The 22,426-nt window shown below is 36.2% G+C and overlaps 1 protein-coding gene across 1 annotated transcript in view; it reads left to right on the forward strand.

Moving 5' to 3' along the window:
• Positions 1–6,277: 6,277 nt before the first annotated feature.
• The window catches only part of SelR (methionine sulfoxide reductase SelR), a 54,519-nt gene continuing 38,370 nt past the window's right edge, over positions 6,278–22,426 (forward strand). Inside the window, exon 1 of the mRNA XM_090411363.1 lies at positions 6,278–6,418. The gene's annotated coding sequence lies outside the window, so the exon portion shown is untranslated. The remainder of the gene's footprint in view (positions 6,419–22,426) is intronic.

Below are 22,426 nucleotides of genomic sequence, written 5' to 3' on the forward strand. Positions count from 1 at the left end.
AAAAATATGTGAATGTAATAAGTATTTACATGTTTATACACTAGAGGCAGATTTGGATAATAGTAGTGGCATGAAGTTTTGAACTCATTAGATGAGCTTTTTGCAAAGAATGAAGTTGTTATTATAAGAGGAGACTTTAATAGCCATATGTGTAGAAATGCATGATGAAGTAACTATGATATTAAGAACTGCTGAAGACTATAAGAAATGAAAAATCATCTGATCACTTATAAGAGCGAAGAGTGTTCACATATAACGAGGATGAAGATTTCCCAGCATATAAATATTGCAAAGTAATAATTGATTGTAATTGATAAAATGATTTACACTTGAAGAGAGTCACTGTGTGCAGCTTGGAAAGAAGTCAACGAATACCATAGTGTGAGAAACAAACAGCCATGGCGGCCACCTTAATAACAGGGTAGGATCTCCTTTTGCTGTGATGACTGCAGCAATCCAACGGGGTATACTCTCCACAAGCTTACGATAGCGATCAATGGGAATTTGGAGCATTCTCTCTCTCTAGGCATGTAATGAGGACCCGTGCTGTTGTGGGGCAGATGTCCCTTGAACTTACCCTATGCTCCAGTTAATCTCACAATTATTCAATTCAATATTCAATGAAAGAGACAATGGTCAGTTCCGTAGAAACGCCACAAAGTAGGAATCATTGCATTGTCTAGAATGTTCAGATGCATCTAGGAGTTCAGTGTTTATGGCACCACAAACAGAGGTCTGAGACCAAACTAGGGAAAATGGGACCATACCATCACATTCCACCACCTCCGAATTTCATAGTTGTGGTTACACACTGTGGTATCCGGGAATCCGCCACATCCACATCCTCCCATCTGCTTAGTACAGGGTGTAGCGTGATTCGTCGCTCCATAACGCAGCTTTCCAATCTTCCACATCCCACTGTTCATGCTTTTTTCCCCACTGAAGAAGACGCTGCATGTTAGTTCGGGTAATGTGGAATTTGCATATTGCTGTCTTACCATGGAAACCCATGTTATGAACTAAACCTCGTTTGTGAATATTTTTGTGCAGATTTGTGTTCCAGTCGATGGCCGAAACTCCACATTCAATGTGTCGGCCGACGAATAGTAGTTTTCACATATTATCCTTCGTAGCACCCTATGGTCATGTTGGGTGAGTATGGTGGGTCGTCCACTGTGGTAAGACTTGCAGTTCCACCCTGCACTTCCATCTCAGAATGGTATCACTGATTGTTCCCACTCAGTCTTCAAAAGCTAGATAGCATTCAAACGGCTTACACCGTATAAGAGAAATAAAAGGTGTTGGAGGATGATAATTTTTTTTATAATATATTATGTTTATCATTTTAAAATAATAAATAATATTATTATATATTATTTATTATTATAAAATATTATAAAATCCTTGATATCCAAGATGATTATAATTAAATTGAGCATTTGGAAAGGCTGTAATTGTGCAACTACTCACTCAGCGGAACGATTTAATATTTAACATGATGATGTGTGCGGCAATGAAATTTTATTTTGCGCAAAAATCAATTAGTTCCTAAAGTTTCCCCTAGGGTGATACATGGCGCTGTAGTAGTACTGTAGTGGGTAATTCAAAACGTCACAAAATGTAGGGTATATACAGCGCGTTGTGTGGTTACACAACAACAACATGGTCGATATTCCGTTTTCCATTGTCGGCAACATGCTGAAATCGCAAAATCGCATGCTCAACCACAGAACGTGGAGTTTCACTCGAAATGTTGTGGATATCGCATGCAATGCTGGTCTTGAGATCCACTAATTTCGCTATGTGCCCACGATAGACAACGTCTTTGAGATATCCCCACAGCCAAAAGTCGCAGGGGTTCAGATCTGGCAAGTGCTCTGGCCATGTTGTAAAAATGGCGGCTGGTGATTCTGCACTCGGTAAAATGTGTTTGAAGCAACCACTTGACATGGGTGACGATGTGAGGAGGGACACCATCCTGCATAAAAACTTGAATCTAAGCATCGATGCTGTTTAAGTGCTGGAATCACCTGATTGGCTAAGAGAGATACATATCGCTCTCCATGACCAGTGCAGGTAAAGAGACAAGCAGGACCAAACTCCTGGAAAAAGAAAGGTGCGATAATGAATTTCGCTGGAAACTACACTAAATGTTGACCTTCTGGTATGAAGCGGAATCTGTGGACCGACGTGTGAGTTTGCGGTTGCCCAAATTCTGCAATTGTGCATATTCACAGCACCGTCCAGATGGAGGCAGGCTTCGTCAGTCCAGAAAATGTTCCATTACTAGTCGTTCTTCAGTTTAGTCTGAGCAAGATACTGCAGGACAAATGTTTTTCGTGCATCCCTTTAAGGATTAAGCAATTGCTGAACGTGGGAAATCTCTTAAGGAAAATAGCTCAGAATTTGCCTTACAACTTTGTGAACCGTACTTACGGATTTGGGTAAAGACCATTCAATATGCCATGCTGAAATTTGCTGCTTCCTGACTTTGCCACTCTGTCTTTCTCTAATGATATGTCTACTTCCTCCACTGTCTGCCGTTCGATTGGCTTCCGTGCTGCGCCAATTTTGATATCTAAGAAACCTCTACAAATTTCTGGATCATTTTGCGTGAACGATTTGCGGTCATAGGACGTGTTTTGAATCCGTTTAATGTTCTGAACTTTTGCAATGCTGTTAAAGCACAGCTGTTATTTTGTTAAAAGAATCACGGAAAGTGGACGATCCCTCGGTAATGGTGACATTGTGCTTTAACACGTTGTCTGCTCACATGCAATGAACTGACGATTCTGTACTTACCAGCTTTTATCGAAGCCTCTTTCAAAGTATACATCACTGGGGAAATTTGTCATTTGCATAAATGGTATAGTGGCAGCGGTTCTCTGCATACCAGGAATGTATTGCTCTTTTCTCTGATGGGGTGTATACCTTACAGAAGGCAGCCATGTATCGCCTTAGTAGCAACTATTAGAACTAGGGATAGTTTTTGCGCAAAATAAAATTCCATTCGAACACACCTACGAGTAATCATGTTAAATGTTAAATCGTTCCGCTGAGCAGTTATAGCCTTTCAAAATGTGAACTTTAATTATAATCACCCTGTATATGTTCAGATTTGTGTACAATGTACAATTAAAATGTTATTACATTAATAAAATCCTAGAAATACAACGAAAATTCTAGAAAGAGTTCTTGATGGAAGATTTAGGAAGGAGGTGGAGATTGCAAAGGCACAATTTGGCTTCATGCCTGGTAGATCAACTACAGATGCTATCTTTGGGTTATGACAGATGATGGAAAAGTTTCGAGAGAAACAACAAGAGCTACATCTGGTATTTATTGATCTGGAGAAAGCATACGATAGAGTGCCAAGGCAAGAAATCTGGAGGTGTCTGAGGGAGAAGAAAGTACCGGAGAAATATGTCAGGTTGGTGCAGTAGATGTACAGAAATGTGAAGACAAGAGTTGGCTTGCATCAAGGGTCAGCATTAAGTCCGTTTCTGTTTAATATTGTGATAGAAGTGGTGACGAAGGAGGTGAGAGAAGACGGTCCTTGGACAATGTTGTATGCAGATGATATCTTGCTGTGTATACAGATTCAAGAGAAGAAGTGGCAGCTAAAGTGGAAAGTACTGGAAGAGAGAGGTATGAGACTGAGCAGAAGTAAGATAGAGTATATATGTTGCAAAGTGGACGGTGGCCAGGAGACAGATCTGGAGCCGGAAGGAAATGTCATCAGGAAGGTGAGGGACTTTGGATACTTAGGTTCAACAGTGGAAGAAGATGGAGGAGGAAAGTGGGATGCAGGATAGAAGCAGGTTGAGGAACTGGACTCCAGTTACTGGAGAGAGATGGCTGGAGTGCTATGCGATGAGAGGGTGCCAATCAATCTGAAAAGCAACATCTATAGGACAGTAATGAGGCCAGCTATATCTGCTGTGGAAACTGTGCCCCTAAGGAAAAATAACATCAGCAGGATGGAGGTAGCAGAGATGAGAATGCTTAGGTGGATGTGCGGTGTGACCAGAAAGGATCGTCTGAGAAATGACTATGTGGGTGGAACAGTGAAAGTTACGAACTTAGGAGCGAAGATACAGGAGGCAAAGTTGAAATGGTTTGGTCATGTGGAGAGGAGTGAGGACGAATATGTGGGAAGAAAGGTCATGCAGATGAATGTGCAAGGAAGGAGGAAGCGTGGGCGGCCAAAGAAGAGATGGAAGGAGCTGGTAGAAGAGGACTTGAGGATGAAGAACTTGGATGTGGTGATAGCCCAAGACAGGAGGATGTGGAGGAGACTCATCATTAACAGCGACCCCACTTAAATGGGGCAAGCTGGAGAAGAAGAAGAAGAATAAAGAAAGAGTCATACGGCTTCATTTCGGCGATGTAATGTGTACAGACGTGAATATTAACGATCCCTTATTATTTCAAAGTTAATGTATGTAGAAACTATGAAAGTTTCGTAAATTTGACCAGAGAACTAATGGCAATATAATCATCGGCATCAGAGTTGCCTTAGCTTGCACTGTTAAAAGAAGACGAACGCTGCACACGCTTCCCTATACTCCTCACCTTTTATTAGTGCATTTGATAAAGGTTTCACTTTCCCGACAGATGATTTGCCCTCTAGGTTTCAGCCTAGTTTCTGCAGGGAACCAACAGTTCGAAACAACTATCAGGCCGGTGAAACTTTTATCTGATCACTGAACAGTGGCTTATTTCTTCTCTTCATAAGTCTCTAGATAATAGACTAATACATCATCTATTTCACTTTGCAGAGGGGCATCAGGAAACCACTTAAAATATATAGCACTCATTGCTGCACTAAAACATTAAAAATATAATTTCTGTGTTGAAAGCAGGACTTAGAAAAGAGTAGGCATATGGAGTGCATACCTTACAGAAGACAGTCATTAGATGGCATGCGAAAAACATAGGCGAGTTAAGTAAAATTTTTATAATTTACTATTTTGTAGCCCATTATAGCCCTTTCAGGATAATCGTGTAAGACTGAATTTACGTAAGTCGGGAACTGCCTGAATTTATAAACTTTTGGAGATGTTATTTTCCAGAGCCATACTTCTTTATGTTTCTTTGAGTCTAAGAATATCCTATCGTTTCAATATCCTATTGAAACGTTTTTGTTCCAATAGGATATTTCATGCTGAATGCTACATCTTTGGCAATTTGCAACTAAGCTTCACTGTAATGATAAAGGCTGTGCTTTAAAGGAAATAAATCAGCTCTAAAGCCGATTTGCTTCATTTAAGCTTTTAGTTATGATTGTTTCTAGCCATATTTGCGTCGTACAAGAACTCCTTAGCCTATAGCCTATAATGCCCGCAAAGGTTGGTCGATTGGTAGAGCCTCTGCTACTAATGGCTCAGTTAAGTAAGTTTGAGCACGGTTAGTAGTTGGAAGGGTTCAATCGTTCGATGCTGTTGGCACGCTCTCCCTCGATGAGTCTTTGAACTCCCCGGAGGTGTCAAATAATAATAATATTAATAATAATAATAATATTTACATCGGACTTTTAACCTTTGTCATTCATTTGTAAAGTTCATATGTTCCAATATGGACGACTTCAATTCAAACTGTATTTTTGTCCCCATATTGTCATCTATGTCGTCAGCTTAATTATCACTAAGTTGAATTTTGAAGCTAGATGCAGCAACCCCCTGATGATTTGTTGCAACTAGAGCTGTTGATTTATTACATAACTTTTAAAATTGAAATTCAGAAAATTTTGCTGGGAACAGTAAAATTCTTTACGATACCAACTTTGGACGGCATGCAAAGTCATAATGCTCAGCATTAGAACCAAACATAATTAAGATTACACTGACGTTACAGCAAGATTGCAGATAAATAATATCACCAATTTATTTTCTGCTTTTGAGCTCTATGTAAAAGCTAGAGATATATTCAGATTTCAGAGAGAGCTTATCTCAAATGAAATCATAAAGTATGTGTTGTTTATGTTTTTAATATTACATCAAGTAGTTTTGAAAGCAATATGTCTTTGTCTTTGAGTTGTTTGGAACTTATCAAAAATGGATTTAACTGCATAAATAGTATAGTGTCTATTCCTCCCCACCTTTTTTTTTTTTTTTTGAAAAACAATGAGAGCATTGATTTTTTTTTATTTTAATTCTTACATAATTTCTGTAACACTAGAGGGTAGCATGGTAGCCTTAGTAACTGCCGGAAACTTGCAGCTTGCTAAACCAGTAGATCCAGGAATGAGATTTGCTTACAGGAGAAGTGAGATCTCTATTTGTATCTAAAGCGGTCTAGGTGTAAGGAGCACACGTATAATATCAGCTTGTCATTTTGTATTTTGACGACCTCTGAATACTCTCCACTATTTATCTTATTTCCGCATTTCACCATGCATTAGCTATCCATCTATAAGGTAAGCATATTTACCTTTATATGTAGCTAAATTGGACCGTATTCACGGGAGTTTAATATGCGAAATATTTATTTTGCAGGTTTATTGTGTGCCAGCATTTTCACAGCTCTTAGTTTTGTTTTAATTTAAGTTAAATTTGCTTCTTAGTTGCTTTCAGAGTATAGTTATCTTTACTACCTAGGTACCCAAGTAATCATCATATTTGGCAGTTTGTTATTGTTACTATTTTTACCCATAGATTCAACTTCCGCATAACGATTCGTGGCAGTTTTAGGTATATAGGCTGAGAAACGACATGCTCTGGATAAACTCCGTTTTTTTTTTTTTTTTTTTTTTTTTAAATCAGAAGATGAATTGCCTATTCGCAAAAGAGATATGAACGAATAGGCAATAAACGTATTGAATAATCATCCTTTTGGATATGACAGATCCAAAAGAAGTGGGAGATGCGTTTTCCTCCCCGCATAGTATTGGGAGACTTCTTTTTTTTAAAATCACAGTACAAAAATATATATGCTCTTTGAACTATAATACAGCTTAAAATAGTTAAAAAATGATATTTTATAAATCATGCATCCTTAAGATAATTGAACTTCCTCACATTACTGTTTCCTTTCAGGAATTTATATCAAGATTTACCCATCTTTATTGGAGAAGTTTGAAATCAAAAATGAAAAGCATTGATTTTATACAATATATTATTATTATTACATGACACTGCCTAGGACAATTTTCTATGACACCTATAGGGCAAGTCTATACTGAGCAGTAGGCTCCATCTCTTCAAGTTTTGCCACAAATGCAGGAGTGCCTCAGGACTCTATTCTGTCACCTATTCTCTTTCTCCTGTACATAATTGTCCTACTTTCAATCATCACCAATCCTATTCACAGTTTTGCTCACACACAATGCAGTGCCCAGGCATTCCAAGTTTCAATATCATCTTCAACCAGTGCCTTAAACACTGATTTGCATACCATCCTTCAGTGGAGTGAAAACAATATGGTTACTTTCAATGTCACCAAATCAGTCTTGCCTTTCTTTTGCAAATGAGATCTCAACTTAGCTTTCCTTAACCCTCTGTAATGTGCAAATCACCAGACAGGATCGGATCTCTCTACTTGGACGCTAACATTTATATCCAGCATCTCATGGTATAAATACATCACATCATTAGTTTCCTCAGCATCCAAAAAAAAAACTAAGTATTATTTTCTGTTCAAGATGCTATTTTACACCCACTCATCTACAACCTTATACAAATTCCAAACCATCTTTAGACTATCACTTACTTGTTTGGAGTGGTGCACCTAAATCCTCCTAACAAAATCTCAATTCAGCTCATATATGATTCCTCCCTCACAGACTCACTTCAATATCTCTCATTTATACAATGTTTCAACACCCTGTCTATAGGGGCATTGGGTCAGTCTGCTAGACTGGCAACCATCATTCTTCCACTTTCTGTTGGCTCCTTTAAAAGAAGAACTCAAACAGCTTTTCTCATGAAGTATTCCCAAACAACTGCAACTCACGAAAAATGCCAATAAACTTCATTCTCAGACTGCACATGCACCCCACCCCACACACAAAAAAAAAACACTGATAATGTGTTTATAGGTTCTTGACTGGCAGCTGCTCAAGTTCATATGTGGTTGATGAAAGTGGATGGATGGTAGTAGCTATTTAAGTGGAGAAGCACCCATGGAAATACCTATAGAAGGGACATAATACAAAAACAGAGTAACTATTTGGAAAGTGACTAAAGGGAGTCAGTGAGGGAGGGATCATCAAGCAAATTGCTTGCTTCTGTATACAATCAAGCATTTTAGGTTCATCACCCCAAAAATGTGGGCACAATATATTCAAGAATATAGACCTTTTTTGGAGGCTGAAGAAGCCATGGACCTGTGCTTATGCTAGTGTAGATGTGAGAGTTAATCGAAGAAGATAAAACTGGTTCATTGGCAAGAGGAATATTGTCAAGAGGGAGGGGCATGGTCTTTCGTCTTGAAAATGAAACGGTATTGTAGTTTGGTTGCATTAAAATTCACTAGGTTGTCCTTGTATCACTTGAGAATGGCAAGAGGTCAGCGTTTAAGGCATTGGTTAAAGATGATCTTGAATCATGAGTTACTTGAGTGTTGTAATGTTTTGAAAATGAAAAAGAGAAGTTGAGTACTGTTCCCAGCAAAGCTCTGAATAGGATTAGATGTTAGGGAGAGAACATCATTGATATATAAGAGTGCTAGTCAGCACTGTTTTTGGTTAATGCAGGTGTACCTACCTGGGATATATACAAGCATTAACCAAAAAACTAATGAAAGGAAACCATCTATCATGACCTGTAGTTAGCAGTCAGAGAGGAAGCTGGCAATCCATTCACAAAGGGAAGGAGAAATACCATGAAATGGTAGCTTGATAAGAAGGCCACAATACCAGACTCAATTGTGAATGCCTTTGAAATATTAAGAATGACCACTTGAGGTTTTCCAACCTTTTCAATCGCCGGCATCCAAAGGTGGGTGAGTTGTTAAGGAGATCTGCAATGGAACAGGAATGACAGAATTCTTATTGGTGATTACTAAGTTATTAGTGAGTCTCTAATGAGTCAAACAGTTGGGTTTTGATGTCTTTTTCTGTTAACTGTGAGAATATTTAGGTCAGAGCAATAGGGTGATATAGTTGCCTGGTTGACTTTTATCTTTCTTTTTGGGAACAGGCTGGATAAAAGTTTGCTTTCAAGCAGTTGACCCAGATGAATATGATAGCTGGAACAGATGATACAGGATGGGTGTGAACTCTAGAGCATAAACATTAAGTACAACTGGAGGAATACCATCATGCTTGGAGACTTGGGTATCAAAGATACTGAGTATTCTTCTGATACCTTCTGGCAAACTTTCACAGAAGTCATACTGCAGATAGTTTGTGGAATAGCAGAAGGAGATCTGCCTTGGTTGTTCATACAAGAGTTGGAGGGAAAAGCCAATGTCAAGAGGATCTGCCTTGCCTTTGGGAGATGGTAAAAAGGTAACATTAGGATGTGAGAGATGGAAACGTGGAAGGACATTAGTTACATTCCACACCTTGCTGTGAGAGTAGAAGGCTGGACTGCTGCTTGAATGGGGTAAACTTGGTGCATTTGGACCCTTGCAAAGTCTACTTTGGATTTGTTAATATTTTTTTTTTTTGCAGTTGTTATTAGCTGTGTAAGCTGAATGAGAGGGTAGAATTTTTGACTGCAGCTTTGGGTAGTATGCTAAATTCAGCCAAGAAATCTTGAGGCGAAACAGATCATCTAAAGGGGATTCCAGGTCCAGTAACTTTGGCTGAGAATCCTGCCCTTCTTATGAAAGGCACCATGGATGATGTAATGAGGAAAGTTGAGGTGTGATGTTGCAGAAGGTGCCAGTGGTTCAGTAATAAATAGCATGGCAAGTTTGGATGCCTGTAGGTAATGGCACACATCATTGATGTTAGAATTAAGACTTCTAATGTTAATTAGCTCAGAGTGATTTTTTTTTTTTTTTCATTGCATGGAATTTTGAGATTTCATTCATTATTATTTTATTTTTCGAACCATTTTTGAGATTTTTTTGGTAGTTTTTGTAGAAGATTTTTTTTAAACCCAGTGACTGAAGTTTTTGTTTTGTTGATTATGGTTGTGAGTAAAGTAATGGAAAATTTAAAGAGCAGGGATATGCAGTGGGGTGAAGTCTTGAGGAATCATCACTCCCACGTATGGAGTACCCAAGCTTCATTCCAAGTGTAGCCTCGGACAGTAACCCCCCCCCTGCAAACTACTGTGTGTGGACTCATTGCTGGCACAACCTGGCAGAGTAAGCAGCAGTCGGATTGTTTTGGTTACTGTATTAATTTCATTCTATTAATTGCAGTATCAGTATTTTTTGTTTTGTGCCACCAATGAAAATGCCATGAATATAGAACTTACCAGTTATTTATATATTCTCCATACAGTCATAACACTAATTGAAAATAGTCTGTTAATTAATATTGTTGTCAGAACTGGCAGAATAGTCATAGTCATGGCAAAGAATAATATAAACATGTATCAGTGTTTGATTATTTTTTTTTTTTTGAAGAATATTTGATATTTTTAGAGATTTTTTTTGGTAGTTTTTGTAGAAGAGGAAAATATGACCTCATCAGCTGAGGTCATATTTTCCTCAGGTGAAAACAAAATGTTTATCTCCAGCCCTAGTTGCTGCATTCACCATCTCTTATGGCAGTGCTTTTCACTTTCCATATAAAACATCCGCTCTTTATATCTTTATTCATAACACAACTTCTAAAATCTTTTAATTTAGTACCTATTATCCTACAAAAAAGACTGTTTTTTGTATCATTCCTGTACACAAGAGATCCTAAGATGCTGTGACATGACAGTATTGTGAGTAGAACAGAGACGCATGGTTAGAAGAAAAAAAGGAATTTGTTGAAGTGTTGTTTTTTAAAGACCTGAAGGTTGTAATTATTGGGGGGAAAGCAAGTGTGGAGAAGACTGTTCCAAAGAATAGAGGTGTAGGGAATGAAGGCGGAGGACAAGAAGTTGACTCAGTTAGTTTGGAATTTGAACTATATATGGGTGCTGACCACCAACTGCTCATATTCCTATGTGATTAGAGGAAAGTGGAGGGATAATAATGGCCAGTTCAGTGTCTGCTACCATCCCTTTTTAAGACACTAGTTAAAGTAATTATGAACTATGTACGCACTACAAGGTTTTGAAAATGAAAAAATAAGGACTGAATAATACTGTCATTAGCAACTATGACTAGGATTGGATGTTAGACAAGATCATTGATATATGGGAGGAGAATGCAGGTGACATCACCAAGCCCTGCAATACACCAGTATTAATAAAAAAAAATCTGATGAAAGGAACCATTCACCATTACCTGCAGTTAACAACCTGAGGGTTGTTCTAGTGAACTGGCAGTTTGTTCGAAAATAAGAACAAAAAACATCGCATTACAAAAAATAAAGCACTAATAAAAACAATGCAACAAGATTGATTATATTTTATATTATTATTTTCTCATTTTTCTTTTTCTGGCAATGATCCTTGATTCATTACCTTTTATAATACTTAAATGATTTGTGTCAGTTTTTCTTATGAAGAATTAATATGAAGTTTTCTGAGTTTATTCTGAACTGTACTTAGCATTTTTTTGACTATATAAATTCAAGCAATAAAAACATAGAAATAAAAAGAAAAAATTTATTATACTATCTGATATATCTTAGTAACTAAAAATTGTTATATTACATTCTGTAAATTCTTGTTTTACTTTTCTAGTCACATTTAATGCTGCTAAAGTACTGATGAAATATAACTAATATAATGTTGTCATTAGTTGTATTTTATCACTTCTAGGGTCGTACTTATGCAAAGGTGCACGAGGCTCTAGCTGAAGCCCTGAATATTAGGGCCAATTTAAGAGCTCCAAACAATGAGGGAGGGACCCTAGAGCACTCAAGTCCCTTGGGCTTCACCTGCCTTGGGAAAAGTGCAAGTATGGTAGTAAAAATTAATTAGCAGATGTTTCTTCACCAGGAACCATGTCCTCCTCTTTGCAGATTATTAAACATGTTTTTTCCATCATCAAACACTGATGCACTAAACTCAAAACAAAACAATAATAATATTTATAACTTAAATGAAGCACCTAATTTGATAAACAACGTATGTTTTAAAGTCGATGAAACCAACACATCATAGGAAATTAAAAAAAACAGCCATACCAGTACTAATATCTAAAAGCCGGTACTAGGAATGAATGCAATTACCAAGAAACATGAACATCAACACACCTTTTGATATTCTCTCAGAGTACAAGCCAACTTATTTCCTGGAACTTTCAATGCACTTTTTCTTTTCCTTGACTGCCTCTTTAAGTTCTTGTGTCCACCATGGAGTTCTAATTTTCTATTCTTGCAGACAACCTCACCACATACTCTGGCTGAATAAATTGCTTTCTTCATGGTTTGTCACATATTGAATTTCCAAGGTTTGGTTCTCATTTTTCTCTGAATAATGTTTATGTACTTGAGTCTACAGTTCACCTCTGAAAGCTGCTCGACTTTGATTCTTTTTTAAAATTTCTTGCACATTCTTTTCAATATTTATCAATCTTAAAACTAAATGGTGATCATGTCCAATTTCATATCCTCTGTATAGTCTTGTAAAACTCAATGTAGCTTAGAAAAACCAAAGTGCTTTACAGCAATTTTTACAGAGGTCAAGTCTCATGAGAATGTTACAAAAATAACCTTGTTTGTCTCTATGTATTTTATGTTAAATATTAATGTAAATAACCCTATGGGAATTGATTGTATTTACTGTTTAAACTAAAGTTTCTAGAATGTCAAAAATAAAGGCAATGCCTTGCCATCAGAACTTTATATATGTATAAGAGCTCAAGAAAGTTGTTTACGATTAAGTGTGTGAGAAAGTTGTTTGTAAGCTCTGCGCATGAACACCTTCAAAGCTAGTATCAAAGAGGTCCGCTAGTTTCAGAGAAGTTTCCGCTGCCTGACAAGGCAAAGAAAATAGAGTGCATAGAAGAGAAAAAAGAATGGGCTGACCTTAACAAAAGGATCAAGGAGAACTGCCGATTTCTTCGGGGTTTACAACCCTTGGTGCAAGGTCCCGAAAAAGCGAAAATAAAAGAGGACTGAACCAAATATCGTGGGCAGTTTTCGGCAGAGAACCAGAGGCAGTTGAGAGGAGGCGAGGTCCAGTTGCTGAAGCAGAAGAGGTGAAGTGCTGTTACTGAAGAGAGCCAGAGGCAGTCGGCAGAAAATCAGAAGCATACTGACCCAGAGAAACAGACTTTATGGCAAACCCACGCCAGAGGGAAAAAATTGGGAAGTCAACCGAAACCAAAAGCCGCAGAATGATCTTCAAGCCTGTATGCTGAAACTTCTTGCCTGAGCTTTTGATTACTGGGAAAATTGCAGTCCAAGAACTACTAATACTCCGGCTAAATGCTCCCTGAAGCAATCCTGAGATGAAAGAAGAACCATAGAAATTATGATGCAGGCCCTATGGAAGGTGTAATGACAAAGAGCCTTCGTAAGCGTGTCCAACCTTTAATGTACATTTTTTTTGTAATCTTGGACATATGTCATAGATGGACTGATAAGAAATAGTAATAAGAGAGTCCTTTGAATTGTTGTTAACTGGAATATAAATTGTAAGATAACTTGCAATAACTAGCTAATCTCTAAAGTCCTCTCAGTTGTTAACTGGAATATTAATTGTAAGATAACTTGCCATAGCTAGCTAATCTCTTTGAGTAATTTAGTCTCGGAAATTTAATTTTTTTAAACAGAGAAGTAACAGAGTAATTATATATATATTGTATAGTCATTTAATATTGAAAAGGGAAAGTTTGTTTCTTTATACCAAAAGTACAAAGGATAGGTAGAGAAAAGAAACCTCCCTATCGCTTATTTAATGTAAATAAATGTGTTTTAATTATATGTCAATAGAGTGCCGCCTGATTGTTTATTTCACAATGCACTGTTCCTAAAAAAATTATCGGACTTGTGAGTGGGAAACCAAGTGAGATAGCCGAATTGTATAGTTAAGTGCAAATAGACCACGACTGTTTGTGTAAAGTTTTACTGAAGGAATTTGTGTTAGAGAAAGAGGGAGAGAAATCAATGGCCATATTACTGAGTTTTATGCCAGTTAAAGATATTAGTGGCGCAGTCTCAATAAAATAAATTTTCTAGTATCCATAGGCATAAGACTCGTAGTGCGGAAAGTAGATAAACATAGTACACAGTAGTATAAGCAAGAAAGGTTACGAGAGAAAAAGCATGCACTGCTAATTAGAATAACGGTATTTCAAAGGCGCAGTAACCAAGCAAGCTTTATAAATAACAAGAAATAGTAGCACACACATATTACAGTCTTGTTCTGAATCAGCATGAAGATATCCCTGTTAACAATAACTTAATAAGACCTTTCTTATTTCTTGCATCTTCTCTCCATTTGAATTTGTTCACATCTTTATGTTGGAACATAGTGTTAATAATAACCAATCCATGTCCTGAACAGAAATCAAGCAGGCACTTATTATTATTATTAGCTTTGCTCTTTTTCTCTAAATTTTCCCACAACATTTCTGTATATCTAGCAATCATTGCCTACTCTGCTATTATTTTCTTTATCTCCAATAAGGAATGACTCTTCCTTTTTTCATAATGTTAGCCATTTTATCTAATTCCTTGAAAATTCCTCAACAAATTTAATTTGCTAAAAAAAACAAAAAAAACTTATCCACTTAATTTATATAATTTTGCATTGCCAAAGTGAAGTCTTTTGACTCTTTATTTAAAAAACTTATGAAAAAAATGTGAAGAAACACTATCTCATCACCCCTAGGAAAACAAAAACTGATTAAAATCAACAAACTATATATAATCACAATACAACAAACACATTTCTAGAAACACCACTACCAAGAACCACTTAAAACAATAGCCTTCAGGGGAAAACTAACAACGCACCATTTCAGATATTAGAAACAAACGCCTTAATGAACATAATGTAAAGCACCAACAAGATCACTTCTGGTGATGTTAGTCATGTGACACACGTATATCATGTGGGTGTGTTGATATCTTGATTTATGGAGAGCAGTATCTGAATTGAAGTATTGTTTAGATACTTCAGTTCAGATTTAAATTACTGACAATAATTTTCATGTTAGAAGCTTAATAGAGTGAAACAGCACTGAGAAAGGATTAAAAATAATGTTTAATTTTTCCAATATTTCATCTTAGTCACTGAGGGAGTATAATATAAAGCTTGTAATACATACATAAGTAACACAAAACTAGGTGGGATGTCCTCTGTGGGAGGCCTAGGATGTAGGCTGGGAACTGGGAACTGGGATCTCAAAGTATTAGTGTTTCACATATTTTGAGTTTAATGAAGCCATATTTATTTAAATTAGTAAATTTCTAAGAGCAGCTGCAGATTTCAAAAATAGTCTTTCTCTTCTAAATTTACTGCAGTTGAGCATGGTAGTCTTTTTCCAATTGATTCTATGAGCTGGATCTAAAGCATAGTTTGCATGGTCCGGTTGACTATAGTTATGACTGCAGATGTATTTTTTGTGTTCTTCAATGCAGATGTCGGCTGATCTGTCCATAGTAGGCCAACATGCAGAAACAGAGCACTTTATATGCTCCAGGCACAAAGATAGAGAGAAAGGAGGAGGGAAGGAGCTGATCTTTAGTAGAATGTATAAGGGTAGCAAGCTTCCAGTAGGACTTGAATGCCATGCAGAGATTGTATTTCTTTAAGATTCTGGTTATTTTTCCTGAAGTGCCTTGGACATAAGGGATGATTCTTCTGGTAACACTGATACTTTGAGCAGGGCTGTTGGAAGCGGGCATGCGATGCATGCGGGCGCTACTACGAAGGGGGTGCCGCCGCAGGGGCACGGTTCATAAGTTCATTTTTAAGAAACAAAATTTTTATCATAAAACAAAAAATTCTTAGAATGATCAATATTAAAATAAATAAGGCCTGATACACCGAATAAAAATTTAAAAAAAATTGTATATCGCCGCCTCTTTGAACAGCCAGCTGTTTACAATTTTGCAGTGAGAGGGCTAAATGCTTGCCTGCAGAATGTTGTGTCTACTGCAGTCTATCTAAAGTGAAACGGTGAACGGCTTTTATGCGCAGAAACGAATTTTCGTACAAAACATTTGTTGCTAGTTGAAAAATAAACTTTCAACATCTTTCTCTAAATCCAGAGTAATTTATTAAAAAAAGGGTGGCACACCATTTGGCAACTCCTATAGGTAGAGATGACCTGCTAATGCTTCTGCCTGGTATCTCTACTTGGGCCTAGCTCCCACTGAAGAGACCTCAATAAAGGTCGAAACTAGTCTGGGTAGTGGCCCTTCCCTTAATGCATAACATTAGACATATCTGCAAGGAGATGTGTTTTGCATTATAGGAGATACTGAGATAGGAGTGTTGGTACCTTGCTCCACCTTTGCAACGAGTTGCCCTGGTGTTGTACCACCATAACCCAGTCCTGAAGATACTTTCAGGTGCAAACTTTGTTTGCTCACACTTGGATAAAGGATTAAACTAATTTTATTATACATTTGTTACTAGTTAACCAGTGATATGGTACGTATCTCAGTTGGCTATTGACAGTAGCGCAGTGCAGACTATTATTTCGTCTGTGTCGTGTTGAGTAATATGGTACGCATCTCAGTAGGCTACTGACAGTGCGGACTATTATTTCGTCTCTGTGTCGTGTTGTGTAATAATTTCTTGTGGGTATAAAATAGAAATGAATTTAAAAATTTAAAAAAAATTATCCGGATTGCACATCATGCTGCAAAAGAAGCAGATATTAAGAAACAAACTGGAGCTGTTAATAAATTTGTTAAAATATTAAAATATACTGATGCAGATTGTAACCAGCTCGATACATCAGAAATCTGAGTTGAAGAACCGTGCACATCATCCAGTTTTCATGAAAGTACTATTCAACAAGATAACAAGATGCATGATTTAAGTGAAAAACAGTTAGAAGATTTAGTTGTAGTTGACCACGAAACTAACACATTGTTAATCTCTGTAAATTTAGAAGATCCAGGTGAATGGGGAAATATTGATGAAAAATTACGAGTTGTTTTAATTGAAATGTGACCTGTTCAAAAGAAAAATATAATATATCCCAGAGATGCATATGGTCTTAAATTTGGCACCATGTATTATAATAGAAAAATGGAAAATGGGGAGCTCGTGCCAAGAACATGGCTCAGAATTTAAAGTTTCATTTTGAAACTTTAAATTCTGTTTTTTGATTTTGTTGCAAACTTTTTGCACCTACTGAATCAAGGTCTTGTAGAAGGTTATAACGTTTGGAGAAATGTAAGTACAACTTTGCATAGACATGAGACTAGTTTAACTCACATGAAAAGTTTCTTAAAATGGAAGGAACTTGATAAAAATTTAAAAAACAAAACTAGTATTGATTGCCAGACTCAAAGCATGTATGAAATGAAAAAAAAAAAAACATTGGACGAGTGTGTTAGAATGCTTGATTGAAATGATAAAATTCCTTGGTAGCCAAAATTTAGCTTTTCGTGGATCATCTGATAAATTATATGAAAGGAATAACAGCAATTTTTTAAAATTAGTCAAACTGTTTGCGAAGTTTGATCCTGTTATGGAAAATCATGTTGAAAGGGCCCTACAACGAAACAATAGAGTACACTATTTGAGTAAAGACAGTCAAAATGAAATATTAGAAACTTTAAGTAACGCAATCAGGATAGAGTTTTATTATCAATTCGAAAATCTAAATATTATTCCATAATTTTAAACTGCACACCTGATGCAAGTAAAACAGTACAAATGACCATTATTATTCGCTTTGTTTACTGTGACAATGGAATTCTCAAGATCAGGAAAACTTTTTAGGTTTTGCAGATATATGAGATCCACAGGACGTGGTTTATGTGCAATAATAATGGAACAACTGGAAAAATGGAACATTCCCATTGAAGACGTGCGAGGTCAAGGGTATGATAATAGGGCAAATATGAAAGGGAAAAAATATGGGCTCCAAAATTTGCTTTTCAACAAAAATCCTCGAGCTTTTTCTTAAAAAGTGTGTGCTGCTCATACTCTAAATTTAATCCTGAACGATGCAGCCAAAGTGAATGCAGATACAATTAGTTTCTTTGCAATTATTCAAGAAATATACAATTTCTTTTCATTCTCTTACAAACATTGGTCAATCCTTTTAAAGTCGTAAAAAAAATTAACATTGAAACAGCCATCAGAAACTCGATGGGAAAGTAAAATTAATGCAATCCACCCTCTACGATATCAGTTAGGAGAAATTTACGATGCACGTTTTGAAAATTTAAATAATGAAAATTTTAATAAAGAAACTCAGCATGAAGCACAAACATTATGCGTTAAAATAAAGGATTACAAATTTGTTTGCTCTCTTATCACTTGGCATGATTTACTTAACAGAATAAATCCTGTGAGTAAAATGCTTCGAGACAAAAATATGAACATTGCAGTTACTTTAGAATCTGTCGAAAATTTAAAAATATTCTTACAAGAGTATCGATCAGATACAAATTTTAAAGAAGTTCTATAAATGGCAAAAGAACTGAGGGAAGAGGTGGATGAAGAACAAGAATTTAAAACTGGTACGGAAGTTTGACGACGAAAGAAGACACGACAATTTGACTACGAGCATCACGATGAAATGCCACAATCGCCAGAAGATAAATTTAGAGTGAATGTGTTTTATACATTTCTAGATGTTGTGTTGTTAATATCGTTAATAGAACGTTTTGAACAACTAAAAACATATTATGATAATTTCAATTTCTTGTATAGGTTACTACAAATTAATAACAAAGTTTTACGAAAAAATTGTGATGATTTAGAAATTCTCTTGAAGAACGGCGACAATAAAGACATAAATGCAATAGAACTATATGACGAGTTATGTGCTTTCTGGGATATTTTTCGGAAGGATAATTTAAATATTCAAAAGCCTTTCAATATTCTTAATTTTACTGTATCCAATAATTTATCTTTCCCTAACTTTTCAATTGCTTTAAGAATACTGTTAACCTTACCTGCTAGTGTAGCCTGCGGTGAACATTCCTTTTCCAAGTTGAAATTGATTAAAACCTAATTTAAGAACAAGTATGTCACAAAAAAGGCTTGTTAGTTTGGCGTTAATAGCTATTGAAAATGATATATGTGCAGAATTAGACGTTAAGACCATTATTTCTAATTTTGTTAATATGAAATCAAAACCCCCAAAATTTTAATAAAAAAAAATTCAAGTATATTTATGTTATTTAATTTATTTTCTGTTATTCTGTAAAGATATCATTTTTTGAATACTTATATTAAATGTTCTAATTATTTCTGAATTCTTTTCTTATTTTCTCATCTATCTTGAGTTTCTTTTATTTTCCTAAAAGATAGTTCCACTTATAAAAAATATTAAACAATTTTTACAAGTTACTAAGAATTTAGTAACTTGTAAAATGCAAGAATTTTTGAAACTTTAATTCAAATAACTTTTAACTTTAATTAAAATTCATTTTAATTTTGTTAGCGATTCGGGTCGGTGAGAAGGCTATAATTCCTGTATCATTATATTCAACTATTAAAGTTAAGTGACTTTATCAAATTTTAACTTTTGAGAATTTTTTTAATATTCGGGTTTTTAACGATTATCCTGCCTAGTCAACACCCCCGGTTCGTTACATTTAGCGAACCAACATGTAGCTGTTCTGTCAAAATTTATTTAAGAAATTTTAAATTATTTAAATATTTATTATAGTAAAAGAACCACACACGCCCGGATCGTTACAGCGACGCTTAGATAGAAATTGCATGCGGGCAGCAAAGACCCTAGCGCCGGCTCTGACTTTGAGATCTAGTTAGGCCACCAACAGGTGCCCACAGAGGACATCCTAGCTACTTTTGTGTTGCCATTATGTATGTATTACAAGTTTCGTATTGTACTCCCTCACTCAGTGACTAAGATGAAATATTGAAAGAATTAAACATTATTTTTAATCCTTTCTCAGTGCTGTTTCACTCTATTAAGCTTCTAACATGAAAACATTATTGTCAGTAATTTAAATCCTTATTGAAGTATCTAAACAATATTTCAATTCGGATACTGCTCTCCATAAATCAAGATAAATCATAAATCAAGACTCATAACTATTATTTTTCAGGAAATAGCATATATTTAAAATAGTCCATAAAAAAAATTTGCAATGGGTGGGATGAGAGGGGAGAACCCATAGAGGTACTCTCTATCCGTTTATAAATTTTGTGCTTCCAAGAGAAATATCCAGAATCGATAGCAATTTTTTTTTTTATCGAATATTTCTAAAAACAAGATCTTGACTCTGTTATAATATGTACTAATGCTCTTGCACAGGCCCCCATTTACTGCTGGACATCCTTGAAATCCTTCTCTGATATTGGTGTAGGGAAAAATTCACACTAGTAGTCACTTTACAGTAGTAATAAGCTAGTTTATACACTACAGCTGATTATGATACACAACAGCCCCTGAACTTGCATTCCATCAAGGTTAACAGAAGACAGTTCAGCTTAAGTTGTAGATGTGCTGCTCAACTTGCTCTGTACCACCTGATTGAATTAGTAACTGAGATGGTGGTACAGCCCTCCCCCATACACTCACAGGCTCTGCCTGTTATTATTGTCAAACTGCACTTATTTCACTCTCAGGTTAATTTACTTTATAGCTTTCTTCCCTCTGCTGACATGCTGAATTCATGTGCTGTCTTCATAGTTAAGTATAAGCAAGTTTTTCAACATTTCATTAATTCGTTATTCTTGTTTAATTAATTTAATTTAATTTATTTCTACATAACATATATATGTAGAAAGTTTTTTACCTTGGGTATACTATATGTTAAAGATACCAAGCAATTTTATAAACTTGGTTTTAATCCTTTTTCTCAAGTAAGCAAACAGACAAGTAAGTCAAGTTTGCGCCCGAACTATGTTCAGGTCTGACGCAACTCGTGGTAAAGGTGGAGTAAACTCTGATCACTTTCCCTTAGTATCACCCCTAATACAAAGCACATCCCCTTGCAGAGATGTATGAAGTGTTAGATCTTAAATGATGGCTCTATCAAGAATAGAACTGCTCCATTCAAGATTTAACAAGAGAACAATATCAAGCAAAAGCACACTTGTGCTCTTGGCAAAACAGACATAATATGTGAAGATGCAGATATTAACTTTGCTTAGAAAGGAATTAAAATATAAAAGAAGAGGTTGAATCTTAAATTAAAATGAAATCAAAGGAGGAAATAAATATTAAATTGTACTGTTTAAGGTTATTGTCTAAAATAGACGGAATCTTAATTTGTCAAAAACATCAATGTTAAAATATGCCATTACAAGGTCATGTATCATTGTGCGAACAAAAGTTCAAAGGTTGCAGTTTGACCACCAAAGATAACGTAATGAGCGATGAGTAGGCATTCATGGAAGGCACAAGAAATTCGCATTCCCCGAAAAAAGCGATGCACATACAGCAGGTAGGTGATGTCACTCGGTGACAGCAAATGGGAGAGCGTCGTAGACAAGTTTGGAGTGCGGAAAGAGGGTGCTATAATGGGGTTTAAAACGGATTCACATCGTTGAGAGTGGATCTCCTTTTTGCTTCTTTTTACGTTTTTCTCTTGGTTCCCGTGGTGTTCCCCGGTTGCGTGTGCTCTCCCCGTGGGTCTTCTGCTCGAAGTTCCCGAGCAGATCAGCATGACTGATACCCGGAAAAGCAGCAACGTGTTTCCCGTTGCTGAGCAATGCGAATCGAAGAAAATAAAGCAGTGTTCGAGTTTTAGACCATCGGTGTGGATCTAACTGATGAGAAAGCAGCAAATGATTCCTTTGAAGGTAAATCATGTTAGAAATGGCAACGCGAAAAGTTCGTAAGCCCAGAAGAAACAAGTGGCTAATTTGGGACGAGTACGTGACTCCCATGTGGTGGCAATCCATCGTACAGAGGGACAATCTATAACAAAGAACAGACGGAAGGATCGAGAAATCGTCTAACACGGTGGTAATGTACAAATCTTCTTTTTTATGTGTTATCTATTGGTGATGAAGGTGTAAAATGGACAGAGTTTAGAAAAGAAGAGAGAAAATCTTGAGACAATTTCCTGTATTATGTTAATCGAATTGGACTGGTAGTCTACTTTCATAAGCTGTCTAGACTAAGTTTAATGTGTATGGGTCGTTAGTAGCAGCAATCTAGTTTAATACCGACATCCACGTTTGTAATATAGATGAACATCACGTTCTCATGAGTGTGTTTGAATAGCCTGTCTGTTTGATTATTATACCCTGCTTTACTTGTATTTTAGTATTATATTAACCTTGATTTGCTTGATTACATG

The sequence above is a fragment of the Typopeltis vanoorti genome, chromosome 21 (genome assembly GCF_054136105.1).
Source record: "Typopeltis vanoorti isolate ZY-2024b chromosome 21, IOZ_Tvanoo_1.0, whole genome shotgun sequence".
In the NCBI taxonomy this organism is placed as follows: Eukaryota; Metazoa; Arthropoda; class Arachnida; order Uropygi; family Thelyphonidae; genus Typopeltis; species Typopeltis vanoorti.